The 26,236-nt window shown below is 40.7% G+C and overlaps 1 long non-coding RNA gene across 1 annotated transcript in view; it reads right to left on the reverse strand.

The window, feature by feature from the left end:
- Positions 1 to 26,236, reverse strand: part of LOC141806825 (uncharacterized) — a 125,077-nt gene that overhangs the window by 62,874 nt on the left and 35,967 nt on the right. The window contains exon 3 of the long non-coding RNA XR_012599793.1: positions 9,978 to 10,110. This is a non-coding gene — a long non-coding RNA (uncharacterized LOC141806825). The remainder of the gene's footprint in view (positions 1 to 9,977; positions 10,111 to 26,236) is intronic.

Genomic DNA, 26,236 nt, shown 5'->3' on the forward strand with positions numbered 1-26,236 from the left:
AGTTTTGACTACCTCATACATTTTTGCTGAATACATTACAACTAGAAATCTTAAAATACATTTTTGAAATAGGCTGTTTTGTTTTTTTTATTTTTTGTTTGTTTTCTGTGGGATTTTTTTTATGCTTTGTTTTTTGTTTTTTAATGTAAAAAGACGTTTCTTTTCCAATGCTACTTGAAAGACTGTTGTCCTAACATGATTGAAACTATCTGTCATAACATGCAAATTCATCCAGTATTTCCATGTTAATACTGATGTTAATACCATGTTCATATTGGTACAAACAAACAAGAACCTGTGATTAAAAGAAGATCCTGCATTAATTTGAAGAGAGACTTGAAAGTAGTGTTTGTAATACCTTTAAAATTGATAATACTTTAATAGATAAAATGTGATCCTGTGTCTAAATGAAGCACTTCTATAATATGGCCTGATTCTGGACTATCACTGTGTCTCTCCGTCATTCATCCTCCTGGCACTGTGGTTGTGAGTGACAGCTAGCCACACATACACAAAAGGGGAAAAGTTACTTGACTGTCAAGTGTTGAGAACAAATATTGATAAGTTGTGACACAAGGCGATCACACTTTTTTCAGAGGAAAAAAGATTTTATGTTCAGGTTTTAAAAGTGTGAGATGGAGACCCAGACTCCGGGGTTTAGCGCCAGGTCATCAGTCTGTGAGTGGATTTATTTGTGTGTGTGTGTGACCCATTACCTCAGAGCTCTGTCTGTAAGGCCCATCTTGAGTTACTTTTCATTTAATTTCATTTATTTGTTTATTCGAACAGGTGAAAGACATAACAAAACAAACAATTAAAGAAACAACTCTAATAACGTAGATCTTTATACCCTGTTCGAAAGGGCGTAGGATGAAATCAGAAACTTTTCCAGTCCTACCCCTTTGTCTTTTCATATTTACAGTCTTATCTGTTACAGAAAGTGTAGAAACCCAAAACAGAAGAAAAGAAACTGCATCAAAATAAAACAAACAAAACAAACAAAAGTGAATAAATCTGATAGCATATAGAAAAAAAAGATTAGAGCCGTTTTACAAAGCAGGTGTTTCAAGTAAGTACCAGTACAAATTGGGAATTTACTAAAGCCTTTCTGCCCACAAACAAATAACCAAATGCAGAGAAGGGGACTATTTCTTTACAACCAGTAGTTGAATAAGGGACTTTGTAATTCCTTTTCTCTGTTCCTGTTATAACTCTTTAAAGTGACATCACCCTCGGTCAGGATCGTTCTTGGGGCAAAGAGTGAAAGTCATTTGAAGAAATGTAGACGGTAAATGACTTTGGGTGAATACTGCAGATCACCTGGTATGAGAAGCTGTTTTTTTCCCCACTAAGTGTTCATGTGGTGGGTTTTACTCAGTCGTACTCTCATCACACAGATCCTTTCCTCACCTTTTTTTTCTCCTTTTTCGCTGCTTCACTGTATACGTCAGAGTTGAACCCATTTCATACACCATTAAAGTGGTGGGTGTTTCGAGCAGAACAAAGGTCTTTATCTGCGCTAGTAAAAGAATGCTGACAATGTGAGTGTCATAAGCAGGACGTGTGACCTTGCTGAAGTGCCATTCCCTCCCACACACACACACACACACACACACACATTTACACACACATCATATCAATACTGCCTATGTCTTCAACACTCAAACTGTAGTTAGTAATGGCATTTGACCAAGGCAAGAACATTAGAGAGATGCTCTGTTATCCATCAGAGAAATGACTATGACTATAATTGCATTGTTATGATGAAATAAACTTGGAGTCTATTAAAATGAATTACATTTTATGCCCCCAAAAAATGCCTGTGGGACTCGAGAAATCTTTTTTTTTTTTTTTTTTTTTTGCTGCTGAGGAGATCTTGAGAATTAGACTCCAGTTCTGGTGATGAGGGAAAATTTCATTAGGTCATAAATAAAGATGTTGAGAGATATCATTCCTCCGTTTCAAATACTGACACTGATACAAAGATTCAGGCACTGGTTGATAGAAACCAGTATTCATAAGTATGCTATGGTTCACTGTCATCTTTTGAGAGTATTTCCAAGTCTATATGAATTTAAATGATTGCTTTCCCTGTTTTATGGCATGACTTTGAAGAAATGCTAACCGTAAAAGAAAGCTAAGCTAATGTTAGTGGTGCTCAGCCCACAGCCCCTTCTGATGCTTTCCAAAATCACACTTAAAAACAAAGATACTAATTAAGATACTGTCCTCAGGAAGAAGAAATGTAAGGGCAAGACACTTTTTGGTAAGCTAATATCAGAAAAAACATTTGTATCAAACTTGGTACACAGAATATACCGACAAAATGAGAAAAGTAAGAATCAGATTTTTGACGACTACCTTTCAAGTTGAAGTCACATCTGAATTATACCAGTAAAAATGACTAAAATGTGAATGTTCTTCTTGGTTGAGAAACACAAAGTAATTTTGCACGACTCCACAGACCAGAACGGGACAGAAATTGCTTTCTGACAGTCTCACAGATTGTGGTATAGTTGGTTTTTGGAGTCAAACTTTCCAAGACGGCAGGTCACGTTCCCCAACACTGTTTGAATTACAGCAACGCAGGAACATGAATTCTGTGTCAGAGTAGATTCTCTCTGTTCAGCACTGATAGCTCTGTGTGACTCTGTGTGTGTATGTGTGTGTGTGTGCGCATTCACACCTCTTTGACTCGACACATCTCATCATAGACTCCAAACAGTCACCCCTTTTCTCCTTACTCTCTGTCCAGCCATCCGTTCCCATCATCATGCTTCTTTGCTCTGTCTTTATTGCTGTCCGCTGTGTGTGTTTGGGTGTGTGTGCCTGCTACAGATGAGGCAGGGATGGTTATGTTTTGACGCGGCGGCAACAGCAGCAGTAGCAGCAGCAGCAGCCTGTAGAAACAAAGGCAGAGTGATTTATAGCCTCGTACTGAGAGCATAAATCACACCTGCAGCGCCGCGCCTTTAAACGCTCTGCGTCCTGACAGCATTTACCTTTTATAAATGATTGGGCTGAACCTCCCATGGAGCCTGAGACCACAAAGCTCACTCACTCCCCATCTAACTCTTCCTTTGTTTCACCCCTCTCTCTCGCGCTCCCTCTGTCTGGTTTCATTTTTTTCGCCCTATCTATCCCACACGTCATTCTGTCTCTTTCCCCAGCATCTCTCTGCTTCTGCCTTCTCTGTCTCTGTCAAAGTTTCACCCTCCCTCCTTCTTCTCCCCTCCATCCTGCTATCTGTCCCCACCATGGCCTCCCTTTCCCCGTTTGCAGGGCATGATGGGATGCTCCCAGTGGCGCCTCACACTCCCCTCACCCAGTGTCTGTAGGGGATATATAGCCAAAGCTGCTTAAAAGGCGGCGGCGCTGCCACCACATCCACGGCCGTTAAGGAAATGAATGTGTCAGTCTGGGCCCTATCTGCCTTCCTCATGACCACTTTTGTGTGTGGCAAATACATAAGAGGGTAGGGGGGTTGTGTTGTGGGATAAACAGCACACACACACACACACACACACATAATGGCACACCTGTGTATCATGGAGGGAGTGTGAGGCAGGGAATACACAGCCCCAGCTGCAGGAGTGTGGCTACAGATAAAGGTGACGTCTTGAGGCCATTACTTATCCAGCGCAGCGGCGAAGGTTTGCAGATATTATACCTGCTGTCTCCACATAATAGCTCTGGGTTGGGAGCCACACGCACACATTTACTTACACACACAACAGGGTGCACATACACAGACAAAACAAGCACAAATAACCCTGCTCACAGACAGGCCCGCACAAAATTCAGCAAATTTATACACATATTGTCGCTGCTAAATCACACACACAGGCGCACAGACGCACTCTGTGCGATACCTCGCCTCGCTGAGTTAAAACAGATGAAAGAGCTGGTAAATGAAATCTGACTCAACAGTTGAAAATGCAGCACTGCAGCGCAGCGAGCATCAGTGGAACAAAACGACAATATTTCTCAAGGCTGCCACAGTATGAAGCAGCAGGAGCATCCAAATAAGGGTTTAAGATCTCGCTTTTCTTGCAAGCCCTGCATGGAGCCCGGTAGGAATATTTTCTGTGTGTCTTAAAATAATGATTTGAGTGTAAATTTTATTCAATTTAAGAAAAAAGGTTGCACATTTGGCGCTTTTTTTTTAAGTCACAGCAATGTAAAAGCAGCATGCAACATGTGAAGTGTTTTTAAATGCCAGTGTCAAAGATTTACTTTTTAAAAGTTGGAATCATTTCACACAAAAAAAAACAAATGCCAAATGCCAATACAAAGTGCAATTTTCTGCCTTTATCTCTTTATTCTAACAGGAAGTAAAGCAGTTAAAAGATCAGTTTTACACCACATTACCTGTCTGATCTTAGCACCTTCTTACCTATGAGTACATTTAATGAGGAACATCACTTTTCTACTTTTATTTTCTTTTAAAATAAATTGAATTTTTTTCTACAAAAATTCTTCAACTTTATGCAGAAATTAAATCAACTGCTAACTTCCACCTTAAACAGAAAGCCTCTCCGTGTGTCCCTGCTAAAAAATGCACAGTGGATTCATACCATCCATGCATTAGCGCTTCATTTAGTCCCAATTCCATCTGTTAAATCCTTACACACTTGATCTTCTCCCTCTAGCGCGGGGTTCTCATACAGTTCCAACTTTTCATGGCAGCGAATAAAAAAGAGAGACCCGGACAGACAAGATGAATCGAAACCCAGCCAGTCATTTCAGCTCCAGTTTGAATGTGACAGTTGTTCTTTGTATTTGCGTTGGACGGTCTACAGTGGAAACGAGAGATGCCCTGCAAATGTGAGCTATTCTGCTGCCAGGATGACGGTTGTTCTACTGTAACCGAGCAGGAGCCTGTGTGTGTGTGTGTGTGTGCGTGTGTGTGTGAGGAAAATAAATACCGGCACCCTCACGGTGAATAAAGCTTTGCAGATATCCTCAAGGTCTAAAGAGATTTTTTTTTTTATCAGTACCAGACAATCATGGTATAGGTTTATAAAAAGAGACAGTTAATGGCACCGCTTTATGAATTAGTGCGAACACGGTAAGGCCTTTATGTTGCTGGCACAGAGAGCTGTTTATCTACTGTTATGTATACTGTTATGATGGTGATCAACAGAGAGGAAGATAAAGGATGGCTGCTTGTCATGGAAGTCACCCCAAGATTGACAGTTGTGACTTTTTTCCCTTTGTGGAACCAGAGATGAGTCACTGTGTGAGTGAGACTTGTAATAAAGGAGCGTAGTAACAAAAAGGAAAAACAAAGTCAGACCTTCCTCTCCTCTGAGTACAAGCCAAACCCCTCTGCGGAGGCTGAGAGGCTAATGCTTGGCTGCTATTAGCGTGCCCTGTGTTAGCCTTGCTGAGAGGCCTTGCATGTAGCAGACCTGACCTCCGTGTTGAAAACTACACCTCGGACACAGAGCCTCTAAACCTAACCTTGCTCTGTCTGAGGTAAGGGATCAGAAGAAGCAGTGGTCCTCTGTTAAACTGAGCTGTATACACTTTACACCCTCACCTCCACGTGCACCTGCACCGCTCTCTGCCCGGGGTTAATTGGTTTGATTGTTGCCCCAGGCTACGGCGGAGTCAGTGGGGGACTTTAAGCTTAGCAGTCGCTAGGGCATAGAAAGCATTCAGATGGTATTAATTAACTATTCATAGGAGTCTAGCCCCTGCCTGAGGTATGTGTTTACCTCATCTCCATCACCCCCAGAAATATCTCCTTTTATAGTCACCAAAGGCTACACCTCTCCACCTTTAACTATTTCAGCTATGGAGTCAAATTAATGTCAAGTCCGTCTGCAGGAATGACATTTCTGGCTACGAGCGTCAAAGAAAATATTTTGATTTGACAGACCTGTCAGGATAAAAGCTCAACAATCCCAACTTTTCCAAACCGCTCTTTAGAAAAACAATAAAAATGGCCAGCACAAGGCATGAGGAAATGCTGAACATAGCTTGAAAGGTATGAAAATATATAAACCGTTTGATGTCGGAATCAGATGCAGAGTAAAAGGCACCAGGTATCATTTAATGAGTTGGTTCGCCTTGAGATTAAAAAGTAAAACTTTCTCAAATTAAGTACGGTTTGACCTGTGCCAGTTTTAAGCTCCAGCGTGCTGATTAGGTAGAAATACCTCGACTATCAAGGAGGATTCTTCTGAAATCACTTTTCTAAAGGGTTTCTGGTCTCCCGCTTGAGTTAGCCAAGATAGTCTGGCAAAGACTGAGGTGAGGCTGCCCTGATATGAACCATTAGTGGAATATTATATTACAAGGAGTCTGAGGCCTGCTGAACGCTCCACACGGTGCCATGCAGTGCTGAATTTTGAGGGCATGGTAACGGGGAAGATGTCAGGACATCTTAACCTTCAGCTGCGCCGTGTCAGGTTGAAATATCACAGCTTCTGGAAAAGAAACTCTCCAGATTTTTACGAAATCGTACAAGAAGAACCAGGAACTAAAGACGTAGCAGATAAATCTTGTATTGAGCCCACTGGCGCGTCAGTAAAAAACCATACCCACTCTTACACAATCACCACTGCTGCACGATGTTTCTGTGATATCGCTGCCTGTTTACACTAAGTTTCCTCTCCTCGTCCTCTTCCTCCTCCTCCTCCTCCTCTCAAGCTGCACCTGCTGAAATCTTCAGCCCTGCACTATATAGCTGCTATACATTATGTGGCTCAACATCACAGGTAAAGAAATAAATAAATAAATATAAACACTGGCTCTGGAACATGTCCCCCTCCTCCCCACATCCCTCCTCTCCCCTACACTGAGAAGTAATGAGGGGCTACCTGTAATTACAAGCAGCTGCTGTCTTCCCTGACGAACGCTAATTGCCAATAATGATTTTGGAGAGCTGTAAAAATTTGCCGGCTGACGCTCTCTCCCTCTCTGTCTCTCCCCTTCTCTCTTCTCCTCCCTTTCTCTCCCTCCTTCTCTCTCTGCCTATGGTTTGCTGAAGGAAAGGGAGAGAAGGCGAGGAGGCGCTGGCTTCCTCCTCTCCCTGCCTGTGTCACAGTCAGGAGCGCAGTTAGCTAATTTCTGTTGCTGACATATCAGAACCCCTCAGTCGCCTCTTTTTTTCCATCTCTCCCCCTTCCTTCTCCTCACCTGTTTGCTGTCTCCTTCACGGGAGCTGATAACAGCTTTATTAGAGCTATAATGTGCAGGTGGAAGTTTAAAGGTCCCGTATGAGCACAAGCGAAAGAACAGAGGGGGAGTATAGACGCGAAAGGCTCGGGTGAGCGGGTGAGGTGCCTAATAAGCCACATGCATAATTAAAAGACAACGATGCCGCTAATTAATGAATGCTTGTGTTTGGCTGCGTGTCGTAATGGAGATGGCGTCAGTGTGAGAGAGTATGTCTGAGGGAAATTGAATTATCCCACAAAATAAGGGAGCTAAGAGCTGGCAGACAGGACAACTCAGAGCAGCAACCTGCCCAGACTCTTATTTTGGTAGGCACTCTTTACTGATCCTATTATTAGATACTTTTTGGAGTCTATCTGAAAGTCATGCTGCTGTTGGCGTACACTTGAAGGTTTCTTCTGCAACATTAAAGCCTCTAAATGTGCCCTAATGACTTTTAAAGTGTCTAACTCTTGATAATTAAACTACAGACTGTTAAACTGATTCGCAGTATTTCAGTGCAGCCATGAATGTTAAAGTTATTAAGACTCAGCCCATGCAACATTGATCCTCTCATTTCCAGCCACGTCTATCTTCTCTTCAATCCACTGACACTGAAAATTGAACAATTTCAGAATGAGACAGAAAAGGAAGGAGGGAGAAAAAAAGCAGGGCCGTCCATGCTTTTCATCTTTATCTGCTTGTGTATTGAGTGCCCCCTCGTCGCAAAGATAAGCGTTCAATAACAGAGCGAACAAACACGTTGATAGAGCTGCATCAGTGCGTAAAGTCCACACATGAAAGAGTCTGCAGGTCAGTTCTCTGAGCAGTGAAACGGGCCCACCTCAAGCTTTTATCAAAGGCTTCAGAGAGCTGACGCTGAAAAATCAAGAGTTCCCACCAATCGTGACACAAGACTATGACAGGGATTTATACACAATACAAATGTTTTTTTATGGATCTATTCTGATACTGTGCTGGACGTAAGATAAGATTCATTGTCATATTAATATTCATAGACTAACAGACAAACAAATAGGACATTGGAGCACATTTTTCCCTTTATTCTGACATGGATAGAGCAAATCAAGAACAAGTTAGTTAAGTTTGAAATAGTTGGTAGTTATTGTAAGAAATGTGTTTAAATTAGCTCAACTGTCTGGAAAAAGGCAAATGCTCTTTCCTCTCTAAAAGTCCCTACTGTTTTGTTTTTTTTATTCTTCTTTTGCAGAAAAGTTCTTTTCAAAATTGTTGCAAATAAAACACAATTACAGGAGTGATCATGTCAAAACAATCACACACCAACAGAAAGAAAGAATGACAACCAGGATGGACTGTTTCAAAGGGAATTTCAAATATACTGAAATTGCTCCACAGCAAACAGCACATCCACTAGAAGCAGCTTCAAGAGATAAATAAAAAGTTATACTCTGCAAAACATCCACAGCTCAGAAAGTTTTTCAGGGACAGGAGTCAAGTCCGAAAACTGGCCACAGATCGCTCAACTTTTAACATAAAATTCTCCACTTTTAAGAAAGCTACCAGAGCTTGATTCTTTCAGCAACAAACCAGAAGTCATGACTGAATTCCTGTTACTGTTTCACTGCTGTGTGCGTTTATATTGTTTCATTGTTGCGCCTCAAATAAAAAGAAATGTTTCCTAACTCATTTGGAAAGCACTTCCTAGAAACCTTTGATGAAAACTTGAAAAAATCTTCAGTGGAAAAAGTTTTGAACAATGACAGGTCCATCCACACTGTGCCCCATATCTGACCATACCTGCTAAAGCTGACACTTTTATTTTTGATTTTGTAATGTTTTTCTTTTTTTTTCCCTGAAGCCACTCTCCCTGTGTCTTGAAAGTGCCACACAAATAAAATTTTACCACCTCACTTCCTTGACCTGAATCAGCCCATGCATCACTCCTTGCTCCTTGTAAAACCCAATAAAATAATAACTTTGACTTTGCAACACTTCCTGCGCCGATAAGACCTTTTCAATTTGAACATCTTGCACAACTTCCTACAAAACAAAACTGAAGTTTGATTAGATTTCAAATCTGGTCTAAGAGAGTCCCAAGATTATTCATCTGTAATAAGACGATAAAAATCTGATAAGTCTCTAATTTAATGAAAAACAGCTGTAACTAATAAACTTGAGTTTCTTGAGACCTTTGTAAACAATGATTGAATTAATCATCATTTAAAGTTGAATTAGATAAAACAGTCCTTACTTTTGAAGGCAGAAATACAAAAAACATTTTTTTTTTTTTTTGCTAAATGAGTAAGATGTGGATACATTTTGAGTCGATTTCAGTGCGTGGGCTGAATTAAAAAATAAAAGTCCCTGCCTTCTGTTAACAAAGCTAATCACTGGTAGCTCTTCTCTGACATAGATTCATTCCCTCTCAGCTTTGATCGTGAACTGCTGCTTTTTATGGACATCTGTGCTTGTGTAAGAGACCTTTGAACAACCCAAACTGTGGGAACCTCTGGCAATAAAACGCTCTCTGAGCGCTATCTTATCTGTGCTGCCTTGAATGGTTTACATGTTTATTGTTGTGCCGCTCATTGCTCTGTAATTATTATGTGACCGAGAGTTTCTATCTCTGTGGGAAAAACTGTCAATCGCATGGACTCATATTGACGATATGATCCAGGGAGAGATTTTTTTTATGTTATTTTCAAATGAGGAAAATTACTCTGAGCTTTTGGGAGGCAGTAAAACAACGTGGTATCACACTGTTTGATTGCCTCTCTGTTTTTCTTGTAATGTTGCTCAATACTCAGCGGGTGTGTCCAACTTCTTACCTCCTTCTTCTCTATCTTTAGCGGGCAGGCAACCTGGAAAAGCTGCTCCTGGTGATTTCATTGTTTGGAGAGCTCACGTAGGCTCTGTCGGTTGGATCCATGGATGTGATGACTCAGAGTACATCTCCAGTGCCTGTAAAAGGAAAATCAACTGATGGTTTTGATGTAGTCTTCTTTTGCATATATTTTAAAATTGCTCTGACACTTTGTGTATGAGAAAAATAATAAAACGAATCAAGAAATGTTTTAAAGCGAGTGAATTTATGCAAAACTGTAGCAATTTAAGCAAATTCCCTCATCTTACACACTGTGTGGGCTTCATGTCTCTGTGTAGGCTGGTGCAAAAAGTCTCAACAGGCTGAACCAGTTTAGAAATATTACCCACAGCCAGCTCCTTTGGATTTGAATATGGTGCCTGATATTTGGTATGTAATAAGGACCCTGCAGCCTTTTCCCTCTCAGTGAGCAGTGAGGGCCTGTCTCTCTGATAATACCATGCATGGATAACTGAGTGAGACGCCATCAGATACAGGAAGCAGCGGGCTTAAGGGGGGGAAATGAAAATTTATTTGGAGGCAAGAGTGAGGGCGGCATAGAAGGAAAAAAAAAAACGGCGAGGATAATTGAAACGGGGAGCATTCAGTTGGAGAGAGAAATTGAGATGTTGTCACCGAGTCCTCCTTATCGTCATCAGGGCCACTGCGCAAAAGCAATTAAAGAGTCAAAAAGAATATCTGAGGTTATGCAGGAGGCAGGAGAGCAGAACGCAAGTCAACAAGGTGCCCGGTGCACACAAAGCGCACATTAAAACACACACACACCAAAGGAGAGGAAGACAGATTTAAGCTCTTTGTTTTTCCTGTTATATTTATAGCCTCAAATTTAACAGAGTGATGCATCTCAAAGGCATCTCAAACACACACTCAAACATCAATTTTTCATAAAGTACCACTCCAATTACTCTTTATATTCCTCTCCAACACATGTGTGCGCCATTTAAAAATAAAACATGTTTTCTTTTGCATGTTTTCATGACAGATTTTTGCACTCCTTCCATGCACGGCTCACAATCTAACTTCACTTTCACAGTTAAAAATAACAATTGGCTGAATTGAAATGTGTACCACATTGTGTACAATGATGGCATTAGCTGCTGCCAAGTTGCTCTCACTGAGGTACCATATGAGAGACTGCGGGTGCAATTTGTTTTTGCTTTTTTTTTTTTTTGTCTTATTGTTTTGGATGGAAATTATGGTATGGAAATAAATGTAGCTAAAAACAAATGTCCCTCTTTCCTGAAGCAAACTGTTGCCTGTTTTTCTGTCGCTGCAACAGTGTCCGTCCAGGTTTCTGAGAGCCACATGAGAGAAGGCTATTTGAGGTCTCACCTTGGCTAAATGAATGATCAAAAATGCAAACAAGCCCGAGCAAGTACAGAGAATATGTGGTGTTTTTTTTTTTTTTCACCATGGTAACAAAGGGGGACAATGATGAGGGTTTAACAATCTCACATATTCCCATGTCTGATTTTCAGGGATGTTCTGGCAAACCTCAATAAGCTAAATCTTGTCATTTCCTTTCTCCAAATTGAATTTCTAAGGGGATTTAAATGGGCCAACTATGAACGATGCCATGGGCGAGAACGCTCAAATTACCAACAATGTGGAGAGAAATGGGTCTGAAAGCAGACAAGAGGCACCAGGGGGTTTGAAGATGTGTGTAGACTGATGCACTTTCACAGACAATTCATCAAAAGCCTCTTCTTCTCTTTCCTCTTCTCTCTCTCTACTGCTCTCTGCACGTAAGGCAGCCACTTCTTTCTCCTCCACTCCACTTAAAACTTAAAACAACCTGTGTGATGAGCCTTTCCCCAAAAGAGCGAGGCCATATTTCCATCCCTGCACAGATTTTTAACTTTGACCCAAAAGTTAAGAAAGTGAGGAGCGATATGGCTGCACCGCGGGGAAATTGAAATGCAGGAAAATAAAGAAAAAGGAGAAGAGATTGAGTAAAAAAAGAAAAGAAAAAACGTCAGGATAACAAAGAGAGAACTGGAACGATCAGCGACAGACAGAGAGAGATGGAGACAACAAGAACAAGGGAGCGGGTGAGAGGAGAAGAGCAGAGTGGCGGTGGCTCGGTGGGGGGGCCCATAGTAATGAACAGGTGGTGGGGGGAAGAGAAGGTTAAGCCTGTTTCTGTGGGTGTCGCTGGAACCCACCCCGTGCTGTGTGGACAGATGTGTGGACGGGCCTGCTAGCTAGCGCTCCCCGTCTCCCTCCCTCCCCTCCTGCCTGGCCGGTTGCTGCCAAAGCCCACTAGCCTGTGCTCAAAAACTCACTCATTTATCCGCCTTTGTTCTTTGTTATTTTTGGACTCGGACGCACGGATGGCAGAGGGAAAAAATTGCCTCTCTCCGAGGAGAATCACGTTCCTGTCTCCCCGTCTCGTTAGCTTCTGTCCGCGTACGATGCACAATAATGTGACATTTGGGAACGCTGTGATGTTTGGTTTTGTTGTTCCGACGCGGATTTTCAACTTGTCTGCCTGTGGCATATAGGAAGAAAGATTAGGAGTGTTGGTTGCTTCTGTTTGAAAAGCCAGGTGGCTAAGGGAGTCCCAGACAGGTACTATTCTAATGAACACACACACTTATACTGTTGTTGCTTCAGGCCTGTTGACAAGCAGAGAGGAACAGGATGTTGTCACTCAGACCTTCCACTGGGTGTGTATATGTTACTCACGAGTGAGTCGTTTGACTGAGGGCTGTGTGTGACAGGTGTTTCCTTGTTTGTCTATCAGACTGGTTTAACATCAAGGCAATGATTTATATTTTATCAATGAGGCACCCAGAGGAGCGAGTGGAAGTTCAAACTCTCCAGATAATCTAAGTAATCAAACTGTCATTTAGCTCTGAAGGCGCTCTCTGTTTAAAAAGTAAGAAAAACAGCAGAAAAGAAGGGAGGATGTGTGTTTGTGCGAGCCTTTCTGGGTGGAAATCACCTGTGTTGGCACAGCAGAGGATGTATTTTGTCAGTGCATAGAGAACTGGTCTGCACCTGTTGTCACACACACACACACACACACACGCAGACACACACAGATGAAAATCAGTTGACAGCATGGCCAGCTTCATCAGATGTGCCCACTCCTGTTCCGTTCATTAACGTCCAACCGAAGGCGGCTGGCCTGGGGCCTACTGCGAGTCCCACTCGGCTAAACAGCACCCCCACCACGCAAACGCAGGCAGAGAGGGAGAAGGAGAGGCACACACGCATGCTAAAAGACATTTAAACAAAGTAAGGCTCAACATTTGATTATTTAACCGACGACATGAATGCAGCTGGCGAGAGACGAGTGCAATATAAAGAGAAAGATACACGCAGACAAACAAAAACTAGCATTAGCCGAAAAGATTGGCGAGCACATTCGTAGCCTTGGTTTTGGAGGTCAGCTGGGAATTTAGGATTGGCGTCGCCTGTGTGACGCCCACACGCGCTGCCCGTTCTCCCTGGGATGCCAGCGCCACCTGCTTACATTGTGGATGGCAGCTTTGGTGCCCAGCAGGAGGGCTGGACGGACGGACTCACAGACAACATGTTTCGGCGAGTTTGTTTGGAAACCTGCGGCCGCCCAGCCAGAGAGAGGAAAAACTTTGGGAGAGAGGGGTGAGACAAACAGAAACAAGACAGAGAAAAAGGGAAGGGGGGGGGTGTTTTCAGGAGTTTACCACGTCTCACTCGGGCTCAGTGTCTGAGTGGTGAGACGTGCGACAAACACTGACCTGAAATGATTGGCAAGTCGGTTATAGGCTGACAAAAATCCAAGTGCGAAGATTTTCTGTGGGGAACGGCTGTGGCAATTAGCCATTATAAGAGGAAACTCATCATATATTCAAACAGAAATCTCCATCTCAAACTCACATTATCACACCATATGAAACCGTCTGACCGGTAAAGGAGAGCTGCTACTGCTTTGGCCGATATGCACGCTAACATTTCAAACCTGTGGGAATGAGAAAAGAGGTGATTTCCCAAAGCCTCCCACTGAACGTGAACTCTTCCTCCACCATCAGCGCACAGAGTCAGCACCCTGGCATGACTCATAACAAGTGATACAACCCTGGAAGAAACAAACATGACATCATCATCGCCGCCATCCTCACCCAAGCTTTTCTGTACCATCATCTACCTACCACGACTTCCTGAGATGAGTGAGCAAAGACTGCTGGGGGATGAAGACGCTAAAATAGCTCACGCTGTACGCCCTATTTTTACGAGTTATAGGAAAGCTATCTGAGGGCAGCAGTGTAGCGTGTGTGTGTGTTTTTCCCCAAGGCGAGGGTGAAGAAGGTGTAAGCGAGAGAGATGAGAGCGAAGGGACCGGAGGGGAAACCACCTGCGGAGGAGAGAAGAGCATTGGGGCCGGAGGAGATGAAAGGGTGAGGTTTTGAAAACTTCCTTTAAAGCCCCTCCAGAAAGGTAAAAAAGTATCCCGGAAGACACTGAAAACCACACACTCGCTGCATCGAGAGGTAAAGCATCCGGTGTCAGAGGAGTTTCTCAGAAGGCACATCTGACTGGCTTATTTTTTCTCTCCTCTCTTTCAGGCGTTTCTTTTGTTCTTGAAACAACTCCCATACAGGAAGCCAGGGCATGAGATGAACACAAACTAGTTTCCTTCTTCACAAAATAAAAGCGTCTATCAAAGACGTTGAGGTTTTCCTGCTCCTACGCAATGTCACAGCAGCTCTGAGAAACATAAACCCAGGAGATGTCGACGTTGTCGAAGAACAAAAAAAGCACATCAGCAAATGAAATGCTTTTCATTACAAGGCCGGGCCTTCTTCGTGGATTCCTTACTTCAGTGCTTCTCTTGAGCCGTATCAATACTGGTCACTGAAAAAGAATCTGAGCAGCTCCAATTAAGGAGAAAGAAAGAAGAGCTGGAAACTTCATAGTTCAAACATAGCCCTTATATTTATGCACAACCATAACAGACCTAATCAATGATTAATATTCAACTGGTTCCATCCTCTTCACCCTGGGCATGCTAACACACACACACACACACACACACACACACGGAGCATAAAGGTCAAAGCTATCTTTCATCTGAAGACCTCGATTAAATATGGAGGATGATGCTTTACCATATCTTTCAGCTCACACTCCCATCAAACACAGCACAGTATGGATGAGTGTGAGCTGTATAAAGTGTAAACACTCAAACTGCATTATAAATGCATCATCATTAATGAATAAATCTACCATGAATTAATAATCAAAACAGCAAGTGGTCAATGTGACATATAGAGTCATAATGTAAATGAATTTATGATAGTTTATTCTGAGCAGACGCACACGTTTCACACTTTAAAACAATTACAAATTTACAAGCAAAGAAATGTAAAAGCAATGAAATATGTCTAGATACTTGTGAAACTTGCTTTAGAAATTTAAATTCTCAGTGGAATTGATTTATGAAAATGTTGTGTCATGTTTTCTGTACGTTTTTATCATCCTTTCTCAGTGCAGCATCTATCAGGGTTTCTGCACACATTTAGAGTTCCCATAAGGAATACTTTCAGCACTCAAAAAAACTACACAGCAGAACAAAAGGTATTTTACACAGGTGTGTAATGCATTCACTGCCACCAATGTTCATGTGAACAAGTAAATCCACAAAAAAATGTATCAAGTCATTTAATATTAACCAGATACCATGGATTTAATGAAGTGTTTCCATTTGTAAGACCTCTAGTAGAGTTTTTTTTTTTTTAAGCCTCGATTAAGACTTTTTTTATGTCACTGTTAACCCTGTATACGTCTATCAGAGATTGAAGAATAATTTGTCTATTGTTTTCACAATTATTATGCTGTATCATTTTATTTAAGTAGCTCTTTGAAAAGACCTTCTAATTCTCACTTCTTAAACTAAATTATTTTTGAATTTATTTTTCTCACATTGAAGTTTTAAAAATATACACAGCTTTCTGTGTTAATATTAGCAATTAGAGGGCATCATGTCAAGCTTTGGAAGACACTAATAATACATATTGAAAAAACAAACAAACACTTAAATACATTAACAAATTTAGCACAAAACAAAAGGGCTGAACAATTAATGGAATTTAAACCGACATCGCAATGTAAAAGAATGCAATTTTCAAATTGCAAAAGCTGCAATTAGAAAAAAAACAAAGTTTTATGTACACAGACCTGGAGGGAATATAGTAACTTGAACTTGTTCTCCCTTGAAACCAGCAAAAGTCAAAATGCTGTTTTTTTCCGGCAAAAAAAAAACCTGTGGGCTACAAAGATTCATCCAGTAGATCGCGAGCCATACATCTTGATCACTTTATTCTGTATGGTTTGTTACTCTTACCGACAACTGGAGATCAGTAAAATTTCACAGTGTTCCTTTTTCTTTTTCAATTAAGAAATGCAAAAAAAAGATTTGTTTAGATGCTAACAGTATCTTTTGTTGGTTGTCATACTATAAAATGACTTAAAACTTGTGTTAAGTGAACAATGCAGAAGATAAATGTCCACCCTCAGAAAATCGTATGCTAAATCACAATCGCAATACTGGTCTAAAAAAATCGCAATTAGATTATTTTCCAAAATCGTTCAGACATAAAAAACAACAATAATATAAGAAAAAAAAAATTATGATAATAAATTTGCCCCTCATTCCTTTTGTCAAAAATCACTTCTGTGCTGTTGCCATTTTTAAACATTAGAAAGAGGAAAGCTAAAGCAGACTGCAAGAGGTCCAATATTCTATGATCTAAGAGACATAAAGAAAAATGATAGAGCTGGCTAAACTGAGACAGAAACTAACAACAGTGATGAGGAAAATAGTGGGAGAGAAGTTACAGATCTATAACTGGATGTAAAAAGTCTGTCTTCAGCGTGCCCCCTCACTCGTGTCTCGTTAACTTGCTGCCAACAAGAACGTTTCATGAATCCAAGCTGCTGTTGACAGTCTCTGGGTGTCGTTTTAACTTTCTAATCTTCCCTCCTCTGTCCCAAAGGCACGAGTCAAATCATGACAAATAAACAGAGAGAGAAAAGAGAGACAAATTGATAGACAGGGAGCGAGTGAGAGTGGTCACATCGCGCAGAGCTGCAGGAAGTCCTCCTCCAGTCAATCATAACCGTCAGCCTACTCAGCTTCCTGTGCAGCAAATCTCATTTGCTGCCTCTGCTCCCTGGCTGCTGCGAGTATAAAAGGGGGACGTGGGGATAATGTGCATTATTACTTTTATCCAATGGAAGTGAGGCAGGCCAATAATTGTGCAATGTTGGAGTTTTATTGTTCCCAGCTGCTGCGATCATTACTAAACGTCAAGGAGATGCAACATTTCCTGTCAACTTAACGACAGTAATCACTTCCCTCTCCTCTCACTGCGCTGAATACTCCGCCACCGGGCCCAGCCCTGTGAGGTGCGGAGATGAGCCTTCTTCATCATCTTTATTGGATTCCAGCTCCAAACCAAATCATGGTAAACGCGCACTGCATCATTTTCCCATATTTTCTCATATAGACTGACTGCCTCAGTGCAACTGCTGGAATTATTAGCTAATAATAAACTTCTCTGTCCGTTCCTAGAGATGATCATGTGTGAGTTACTGAACCTGCAGCACTGTCTTTTTGATGCCAAACCCTCCAAAAATCTGTCATGATCAATGTTGAGGTGCTAGGTAACAAGTTGCCTCTCTCATTTTCTTTCTTTCCCTTTCCCTGTCTCCCTGTGTGTCTTGTCAGGCAGGTGAATGCCCTGCAGACAACACACACAGGCCAACTTTACTTTCTGAGGGTGTTTCTGGGTTGGCATGTGCTTCACAGGAATCACAGCTGAAGTGAGAGGGAGAGAAAAAGATCTGAGGGAGACGGTGAGGTAGCAGCAAGAAGCACGAAAGGTTGCAAACTGAACTGGTTTGGAGAAAATTGCCTGGGTGTTTTTTTTTTTTTTTTCTAGCCACATGAAGCTGCTGAGACAGATTCCCTGTGAGGGTGAGGAAGGCTGAAAAAAAGCAGTTTTTGTTTGTTTGGTGCAATAAGAATTTTAGATAGTCAGGCGTTATTTTAGCATATAACTCATGGAAATGCATCAAATCAAGATCAGTAACCTTACAAATAAATTTAGTCCTGTGGCCGAAGAGCAAGTATTCTTCAAAAGTCCTTAGTTTAGCGGGGACGCTCCTACAGTTAAAACACACACTGAGTGGTATTTGAGAAAAGCGTGCATTCACAGATAGAAAATAAAAATCTTTTAGCCACAATTTAAAATGTGGACCAGACATTCAAAAGAAATGCTAAATCATCCCCAGCAACAAAAGATAAATACTTTTAACAGCAATAAAGGTGCTTCTTTATATTTTTATAATGTATACCAGTACAGTTCATGTATGTACTAACAGAGGTGAGATTTTTTTCACTTCAGTAAAATTGGCAAAAGTTGTTGATTTGACCCTAAGAGTAAAGTAAGACCTACAGCAAGGGTTTGCAACCTCTATTTTCCTAAGAGCCATTTGCCTCAGCCCACCTGGATTGAAGTCAATTGAGAGCCACAAAATGAACTGTTATCTTCACAATAAGGACAAAAAAGTGTATAATATTCTAAAGATAGTAAAAATCTAGTGAACAATTACCTGAAAAAGGTTATTATGTTGATAATATTGAACATGTAATGTTTTATTTTTTTCTTTTTTAAACAAATTTGCAAAAAGTATAAAAAATGTAAATTAATTAATTTCATAAATTTGAGAAATTTATGAAATGTCAAAAAGTTGCCATTATTTTATTACTTTGCAAAGAAATTTTAAAATTGTAATTTAAAAAATGCTAAATTTAACAAAAAGTGACAAAAACTTTGCAAAATATTTTTTAAAATGGAATTTAAATATTTTGCAAAATTTGCAGAAATTCAACAAATTTTAAAATTTTAAATTTTTTTAAAAAAATGCATTATCCAAAAAATATATGATTTTTTTTCTAAATTTGGAAAAATGTCAAAAAAAAATAAATTCTAAAAAATTGTAAGCTTCATTGCCAGATGTGATGCATGTTTAGGTCAACAAAATGTTAAAGCGTGATTTTATTTAGTGTTAATGTCTTTTATCACCAAAACCCTTAGTAAGAAAAATAAAAATTCCTAATTCCACTATTTTTTTTAAATCTACCAGAAGCCACAGCAAAGGAGTCAAAGAGCCGCATGAGGCTCCAAAGCTGCAGGTTGTAGACCCTTGACCTAGACTCTTGACCTAGAGGGTAAAACACACCTGCAGCAGAGCTATTACAATACAACTTTAAATGAGTTTATTTTATTAGCTTCAGTGAAATTAAATACCAATAAAGATATTTTAGATTTTAGATTTTAAATGTTGGTCTACAGTTTTAGGTGAGCAGAAAAGTAGGCAATATGACACTGGGTAAATTGGTCAGGGCATTGCCTCAGAGATATAAATGCTTCCACAACAGGTAGCTCGAGGTTTGTAAACTCCAAGTTAGGAACAAAGATGGTATTTAAAAGGGCTACACAGCTGCACAGAAACTGCACATTGCAGGTTTTGCTGAATGCAGTGAAAAGCATCACACAAAAAGATTATTAAGAACTGTTTTACCTCACAAAACAGACAGCGACCCAACTCCAGTGCAACTGGTTAGTTTAATAACATCTGATCTCCAACCTGCACACAGTGCTACTCAAAAGCAAGTCGCAAAGAAAAAAACATTTCCGTATTTTTAAATCTATGCCTGGTCAAACTTGGATGAGTTTTCTTCATAAGCAACATCTGTCTTTACCTCCAGAAATTTCTACTGTCTTTGAAAACTCATGGTAATCTAGTGCTTGAAACACTGGGGATGCTGCGTATCTCCTACCATCACAGTCACACTACCATGCAACAGAAACAAGCCCCACAGATGTCCCTTGTAAAGGTGAACACATAGGATGTAAACATCCTCATACAAACACACACACACTTCCTCAAACAAATGAACATTCCTCTTTCCATCCAGCTTGTGTGTTTGTGTGCAAGTGTGTGTGTGTTCATTACAAACTTTGCCTGGCTTTTGATCAGAGCCACGGATGGTATTCCTGCCTGCTGCCCTGCTCCCAACACCCACATATGGGGTGTTAAAGAGAATTATTCATTGTTTTCACCACACAACAAAAGTGTTTGAGCTCAAAGAGCAGCTGCCTTCACATAGTTAATTCAACATTGCTGGGGCTCCAAGCCGCTCTGATGATTGGAGGTGTCCTGTTCATTGCCATTTACACTGGTGTGCTTATTAAAAATACATGGTGGGGAAATTAGCCAAAAGCATGTGAATTCAGATCAAAAGGAAGCTGTGCCGTGTTGCTGTGGACCAAAGAGTGCGTACAAACAAACCACCCGGTCAACTGTTAAGTCATGGACACAGAAACCGAATAAGTTTGCACAGAGAGATTCTCTCTCTTCATCATGAAACATTTCAACAGTCAGAAACATTTCTTACACAGTGGGATGTTGTATATTTTAACATCTTTTAATTTGTTTGAAAAGAACTAATGTGTAACTTTGGAGCTAAAGATGCTTGTTACACTTTCTGGCAGCATTTGATTGTTTTAGCCTCTTTGAGCGTGATTGGTGAACATTTGTTGGTCACAGCTTCCCTGCTATAAAGGCTGTGGGGTTTTTTATATTTATACATTCTAGATTTTACACTGCTATTTAAAAAAAAGGATCCAAATTTGTTACTTTGAGCTGCAAAAAAAACAACAAAGTGACTACTTCATTCATCAAGAAAGTGTTTGGCACATAGCATTTTTTCAGCTGTGCTTCACCTGAAGAGAATATTTATTCAGTCTCTGAGCTGGCTGATTCAAAACTCTGGTTTAAGTTTTTTATATCATCGAAAAATGTACAGAATTAAAAAATATCATGTCTGTGTAAGTGAGAGGAGCATTCAATCTCACAAAAACAATAAAATAAAAGGTTTTCAAAACAAGGCTTAGGCAGCTTTTCCAGGGATTTTTTACATGCCATCAAATATATGTAGATGTACCACTGACAGGTAAACTCATCTTTTTACAAGAGGAGATGTCATGGTTTAGAAATGTAAGGAAACAAGTGAGCACTTTATCTTTGAGGCTGCCAACTTGTTGGATACTGAAATAATGACCAAGTGAAAGGTCGCAAGGAAAAGTCACGCTTTGAGCCATCAGAGCTTAAAAAAAATAATAATAATAAAAAATTGCACCAATACAAAAAAATAATTTTAAAAATTTTCAAATTGTGCAAAATTTTTGAAATCTTGTAAAATTTGCAAAAAAAAAAATCAAAATATGCTAAAAATGAAATGTCAAAACTCCACTATTTTTTTTTTCACTTTTATTGAAATTTCAAAAGTTTGGAAAAAAAAAACATTATTTTAAAATTTCAAATTTTGTCAAAAAAAATACATTTCAACTTTAAGTCTGCAAAAATTTCACAATGTTTGAAAGAATACATGAATTTGATAACATTTGTTGATAATATTGCTCGCATCATTTTTTCTTGTGTGCTTGTGTCTCGGCCTAAATCAAGCATATAAATGAAGCCGGCACGTAGGAAGCTAAATGAATCCATCCACACAGAATAAAAATCAGTACGTTCTTTCAGATCAGTCTTTTTGTAGATTTAGCTTTCTTACTTGAGGATCGTCACAGGTGCATGGAAAGTTGGTGGGCTGTTAGTGTTGGGGAAGAGGAAGTAGAGGGCTGGCAGGCTTTGTTGCAAGATGTGATACATACTGAGTTCAACAAAAACGTTAATGCATGGTTTTATTTAGTGTCATGTCGATAACAATTAATACCCTTAGTGATAAAAATAAAATTCTTTACTTCAATAATTTTTTTAAAACTACAAGTAGCCTCTGCAAATTAGTCAAAAAGCCACAGGAGGCTCCAGAGCTGCAGGAGGCTCCAGAGCTGCAGGCTGCAGACCCCTGATCTAGACTAATGTCTTCGTACCAGACATAAGTCTTGTCACAAGGGGACCACTTCAGGTGTTCCAAAAAAAAAAAGTATTCATCTTTTTTTTTTTTTTTTGCAGTTTGAGCTAATAACTTTACAGTGAAACTTGTCCCTTGCTCCCATCATCAACAGAGTAGTGGGTCAAACGTTCACCTAACATGCCACTGAGTTCATGTGCAGGCTTATCATCTGTTTCTCACTAAGATGTTATCCATTCAATAAAGCATTATTCAATGCAACCTAAAATATTTCAGTACCAAGTTAAACAGACGCAGGGAACAGTCTCTGTCTTCTCTGGGGCACAGAGAACACAGATTAGTGCTAATTGAGACAGGACAGACAGTAGCTGGTTGTAAAGCTCATCACTGCAGTCCACTGCTGAGGAGAGGAGAGGCAGCTGAGAGCCCGTGCCAGATCTCCTCATGCACCACTGATTGCAACTACTTGGCCTGATTTTGGCCTGGACCGGCCCTCCGCTATTGTGTCCCAGCTTGCCGCCCAGTGCCCAGTGCCTGCTGCCACCAGCCCATTACTCGCTGCCCGATGCCCAGCGGTGGGCTGACCTGGAATCCCGCAGGCTTTCACCCGGCACAGAGGAAAGGTTTGTGCCAGGAGTTAAAGATGTGCGGTGGTGTGCACCATCAGGCTCGAGAAGTGATCACCAACTTCACAATAACAAACACAGATAAACACAGCACAGCGAGCCAGGAGTGTAACTTCCAACAAAGCTGGACGCTTAAAGCCTGGAGGGAAAGTTTCCTGTCACTAAACATCATAAGGAGTCATTGGATTTCGAAAGGAAAAAGTAATGTCGTTAGAAAATCTTGCCAGACTGTCAGAGTAACACAATACTTTTTAATAGATATGATAATTGTGCACACTGTCAGCTGGAACAACAACCCAGCCGTGACTCGAGTCCATCACAGAGAAACCAGCCAGTTGCTCAAGCTGTCGGAAAGTTTGCCGGTACACAGTCCCAGCGAGGAAGCATCTTGTAACTTCCCTTCTTATTCTGTTCCCGTGCCAAACTCCATCCCGAGCCAAACTCGGAAATGAGACTCTCTCTGAACCTGGTAGACTGAACAAAATGTGAGAATTGACAGGTATGGCGGCGTCTGCCAAACCGCGAGGCTTCCTGCCTCTGCCATCCCCATCGCTCTCAGGATCAATCTCCGTGACTCGCCGAGCTCATATCCACATGTCGTTTCCTATCAGCTGGGAAGTTAATGTACAGGTTAATTATCTAGGCGACTCTGCTGGGAGGAAACAATAATCTGAGCCAAGTGCGCTTTGTTAGGCCGGCATTGTTGCTGTCTACCGCAATGTTTCAACTTACCACTCCTCTCATCTCGGGATAAATCAGTCAATAAAGAAATGCCAAAAAAAAGTGAGTAGCATTCGCACGGCTGGTGACTTGATGGCCTGGACAAATGAAGGCAGATGTTGTAAAATCACTCCAAAGTCTACAGTAAACATCAGACAAAAATGGCAGCCAAATATTGCTTGTGAAGAGAGTGTAATTTGTCATCTTCATCATAAAGAAGCTGGAGCACTCAAAGACTCCTGAGAAATTAGCATTTCATGATTCACAAATCAATTTGCACACACACTATGAGGCCTGGATTGTCTTCATCCATCTCCATCCTACGCTTCATGTCAGAGTCGTCAAGCAGTGTGAGATCACCAAGAGAGAGTACGGACACCTCCGTCTCCATTTCTGTCAGAATTAAAACACAAAAATTCTGTTTTTCTCTCCGACTCCTTGCTCCTGTTTCTTCCTGCCTTTCCTTCCTTCTCCTCCTCTGACCTGCTCAGCTCCACCGTTCCTCCAGCGCTGGGACTGCACACAGCTCAGTGCTTCACAAAGCATTAGCCAGTAGATGAAAGGGGGGTCTACAGTAGGATTAAGAAACTGTTGTACATGCCCCAATGATTGAGGAATGCTCTCCTGCCCTACTCAAGACCAGACTCAGACACTCCAGACTCCAGGCCCCGATCTGGAGCAAAAAAAAGAGGACTCAATGATCTGGACGGCGCTGACATTCTTACTGTAAGCCCCACGTGAGAAATGTTCACGTGGATGTACTTTTGGTTTTTATATACCGTAGTGCCGATGAAAGAAAGAGACATTGAAAAGAGATGTATAAAGGAACACCTGCAAGGACACAAATTCGTTTTTCTGTTAAACATTTACTTTAAGCCTCCGGGGGCCTTAAACTTCACAGAGGTGACGGCTACACTGCCCTTATCAGGAGACAAAGCCGTCTTTGATGATGCCACATTGTCTACATCAACCATCAGGGTGGTTCAATCCTTGTCACGGCTATCCTTATCTTTCCTTTGTAAACTGAAGATCAGTAAGAATGGGCGAAGCTGTGAGCACGACCGAGCCTCAGTAGCCAAACCCTCATTAAAATGCAGACACAGGGGTATGCTAATTTTACCCTACATCCTAGAGAAGTAAAAAGACAACAAAAAAGGGGCTTCATTAAAAAAGCATGCATTATTCAGAGAGCAGTGGGCCAGAGGAGTGGCTTAAGGCCAATTATCCACTGCTGGAATCTTCCTCTGGCTGGCTGCTACGGTCTCAATGTCTTTGTCTGCTTTCTTCATTTATAAACAAGTATATCTATAATCATATAAAGACCTCGCCTAAATAACCAAATATTATTGATTCACATGGAAGGATAATGTACTCAATAAATTGGAATATGAATGTTGCATGATGACTGAGCAAAGCTGCATGGTCACCTCCTCAGGGAGTGATACGTGACCTATTTCAGGTAATAAGGTTCTTTTGTACACACAGAAACCCAGGCAGGATTATACAATGTTTTACTGTTTAGATGAGAATGTTGACATTACAGGAAGTGATGTGAAAATTACAGTAACTGCAAAGACAAGTGAGCACACTTTGTGTAGCAGACTCAGCTAATAATACTGCTAGCTGCATGACTAGCTGGGAGTTAAAGCTAATTTTAGCTAACCGTTTGATTAAAATTAGTGAGGCTCTTTTTAGATGTTGTGTTTTTCATCAGTGAGGCCTGGCCCTTACAGTCACTCTGCTCTGATGGTGTGTATCATTACACAGGCTGACCGGTTCACTTCCTCCTCTTCTTCTCTCTCGTTGGCAATAAATGATGCAAAGTGTTCAACTTCAAATTTCCTCCACCAAGGAGGTTATTTTTTTGGGAGAGTTTGTCAGTTTGTCTGTGACCAACATAACTAAAAAAGTAACAAGCTGATCTTCATGAAATTTTCAGGAAATGTTCAAAATATAATAAGGAGGAAGTGATTAAATTTTGGAGGTGATACGGATCACCGTCTGGATCCAGGTTTTTTTTTTTATCATTGTGAGATAGGGCTGTTTTCACCATATGTGTATGTAACTCTGCATAAATGGTCGGATTACTTTACAAAACAATACAAGACAAGGTCACCATCATTTCTGACAGATGTAAAAGTACGATCCAGATCCTGGCAATATTCTGGACACTAAGATCCAGGATATGAAATATGAACTGGGTCATCATAATTTTCAACGCTGTCAGGAAACGAATTATGGAACAAACCTGAAGCTAACACCAAATTGTAGCAGACAGTCTGCTGAAAGGTGGTATAACCTTAAAGTAGGACTAAAGTGTTGGTGACAATCACAATATGCTTGGTGGAAGTGTGCGCTCTCTGAGTGTTTTTCTAGTTTAACTTTTGCAAATGTAATGTTCAGAGCTCAGAGTTGTATCAGTTATGTTTTGGCTATTTAACCAGGTAAGTCTGATGGAGGTTGAAATCCTAATCTTAGATCGGACCAACTGGAGACACATAAATATAAATTCCTACCAACATCTTCTTTTAAATGTGAGCACTGCTGTTTGGTGTTTTTTTCATGTTAATAAGCTTTACATTTTCAAACAGGGCCCTTATTAGATCACTTTTTTAACTTTCTCAACATTTTTTGCTCCTGAATATCTGTCATGGTGTGACTAAAAAAGGCCTGTGCTTTAGTTGTTTTTTTTTTAGGTGTTTATTTTATCCACACACCAGCTGCAGGTTAAATAAGGGTGTTTCTATCAGAGAGAAAGGTATCAACAGATCACAAGCAGGTATTACAAAGACTATCAGGATCCCTGGCAGTAGTCATCAAACAAAAGTGTAGTTGGCTACAAATGTAAACTTTAACCTAATGTAGGGAGTCAAAATAGCAGAACTTGCTGCATTAAAAAACTCTGTGCTGTGTAACTGAGCAGGCTCA

This window comes from Halichoeres trimaculatus, unplaced genomic scaffold (genome assembly GCF_033239565.1).
Source record: "Halichoeres trimaculatus isolate MK-OKI-2021-1 unplaced genomic scaffold, fHalTri1.1 fHalTri1_scaffold_17, whole genome shotgun sequence".
NCBI classification, from domain to species: Eukaryota; Metazoa; Chordata; class Actinopteri; order Labriformes; family Labridae; genus Halichoeres; species Halichoeres trimaculatus.